Genomic DNA, 2500 nt, shown 5'->3' on the forward strand with positions numbered 1-2500 from the left:
GATTCAAGGTTCTGATTGGTCACAGGCCCAGCCCGAGGCAGGCGATTGGCTTGCTAATGTAGAGCCCAGTCATGTGACCATGTCAGAGTGTGTGGAGTGGTACACTGTTGCAGTCACAGAGCACAACCACCTTCTCCCGCTAGTGAGAGCAGCAACTAGTGAATCACTCCGGTGAATAAGCAGAGCTGGTGCTCCTGCAGCAAGTCTTGCGTCTCCTTTAGGTTATCTGGGTAAACACACACACACACACACACACACACACACACACACACACACACACACACACACACACACACACACACACACACAAACACACACACACACACACACACACACACACAGGCATACACCACACATAAACAAGACAATAAACAGCCTTAATATCTACAATAAACAAAAGATCACAGCAAGAGCAATTTCATGTTGTATTTTGATCATCAAACAAAAGCTGAACTTTCACATTTTACACCGAGACATAGCCAGCATGGTTAGAGGGTGCTTCTCTACAAAAACATTTCCTGAAATATCGTGTTTCCTTATTTAAGCAGACGAGACGTCAATGTGACAAATATGAAATGGTAAAAAAACATAAGCAAAGTGAGTGTGTATGTGTGTGTGTGTGTGTGTGTGTGTGTGTGTGTGTGTGTGCCAATGTTTGTGTGCATGCGTGTGTAATTGTGCATTCGTCTATGTAAGAAAGACATAAGTGTGTTTGAATCTGATTATATTTATAAGGATCATGTGCCTATACATGCAATCTGTGAGTATGTGTGTGTGTGTGTGTGTGTGCGTGTGCGTGTGCGTGTGCGTGTGCGTGTGCGTGTGGGTGTGTGTGTGTTTGTGTGTGTGTGTGTGTGTGTGTGTGTGTGTGTGTGTGTGAGTGTGTGTGTGTGTGTGAGTATGTGTGCGTGTGTGTGTGTGTGTGTGTGTGTGTGTGTGTGTGTGTGTGTGTGTGTGCACTGCGGAAGGACAAACAGATCTGCTAGCCTTCCGGGTGTTTTTCAATCAACACTCTGCCAGCTGTGTCTGTAAAAGCCCAGGGGGGACCCGCCATTGGCCGAGGCAGGCAGTGAGGGAGGGGCTACTGAGCCCAGGGGGGACCCGCCATTGGCCGAGACAGGCAGTGAGGGAGGGGCTACTGACAGCAAACCCCGAAGGGGACACCTGGATGACCAAACTCGACTTGAGAGCACACTATCTGATCTAATGGTTGAGATGAGAAACCACAAAACAATAACTGGTTCCTCTGAGATTTACGGCTGAAGTGGCACTCACTTATGTTTCAGCATCCTCTTTGGCCATGAGGCGTGTGGGGGAAAAAAAGGCATAGCACCAGTTCTTTGGTAGTTAGAGTGCTGTTTACAAAGAAGTGCTGCTCTTAAAATGGAAACCAAAGGATTGACTATTAAGTTAGTCACATGTGTTGGTTAGACCCCTTATTCTGACAAGGTATTATTCATACTGCAAGAATGTAGAACTCATATGATCATGCTCAAAAATAAGTCTGTGAAGCAAAATCAATATGACAGCCACAATAATGGAGGTGATCGATACACACAATACATTGTTAAGTGAATAGGGTTAAACAAGGAGAATCATTCAAATAAATAAGTGATATTGTTTTCCTCGGGCACTGGGATAGGAGATTAATACTGTAGCCTACTGTGCACCTGCTGGACAAAATGTCTAAAGTCTGTGCCATAACTCATATAAGAAATTGCAAGTAATTGGCAAAACCACATTCAAAACATTTGTCGAAGTGCAGCCGGTCTCAGACTCTTCAGGTTTGTGTGTGTGTGTGTGTCCACCAGTATCAGGCGGTGGACACACACACACACACAACAGATTTTAACTTCTTGTCTTATTTTTCAGTTTGTTATGAACAGCAAACTTCCAGGCACAGCATGTTAAACACATGTGTCTGCAATTACTTACAGTATGTAGGCTTTTATCTGGGTGATGTGTTTTTTGAATGATTCTAGGCCTACTCAAAATGAGGACTTCCAATTAAAAGAACCTTTTAACACCAGAGAACTAGTCTTATAGGGTAATTGGCACTTGAAATCACAGTTTAGAGTAAAATATAGCCTATTGCTACTGATGTGTGATATTGTTTTTATTTAGTTGGAACCCTGACCATCTGGAATATTCCAATGCAATAAGTTAAATATAGCCAACAGCGATTCAAAAACTTACCATTCTAAGGAAGCTCCACTATCCAATAGGCTACACTGCAACAATTGTTGTGGACTCGCGTTACTTTGGTTATAACCTACCAATTTGTAAAGCAAGATCTCTGGAAGATCTCGCGTAGAGCAGTAGGCTGTGCTTCGATAGTCATCTTACTCTGTTATCATTTGATCAAACACAAACACGGACATTCCAGCACAAGTCTCACAGATATCGCACCACATCTCCATCTATAAACCCGACAGCAAAACATCCTTACTAGTTAGCAAGGCATAAAAGTTACATTGTTTAACACTGTCGGCAAAGAAAA

General features: G+C 43.2%; 1 protein-coding gene across 1 annotated transcript in view; it reads right to left on the reverse strand.

The window, feature by feature from the left end:
- ndst3 (N-deacetylase/N-sulfotransferase (heparan glucosaminyl) 3) overlaps positions 1–2500 on the reverse strand; it is a 58158-nt gene that overhangs the window by 55409 nt on the left and 249 nt on the right. Inside the window, exon 2 of the mRNA XM_076295464.1 lies at positions 1–226. This exon is cut by the window's left edge and continues 1125 nt beyond it. The gene's annotated coding sequence lies outside the window, so the exon portion shown is untranslated. The remainder of the gene's footprint in view (positions 227–2500) is intronic.

This window comes from Alosa pseudoharengus, unplaced genomic scaffold, assembly GCF_046254945.1.
Source record: "Alosa pseudoharengus isolate Yale_2024_CS ecotype anadromous, Long Island Sound unplaced genomic scaffold, YU_APseudo_1.1 YU_APseudo_1.1_scf_2, whole genome shotgun sequence".
Lineage (NCBI taxonomy): Eukaryota > Metazoa > Chordata > Actinopteri > Clupeiformes > Clupeidae > Alosa > Alosa pseudoharengus.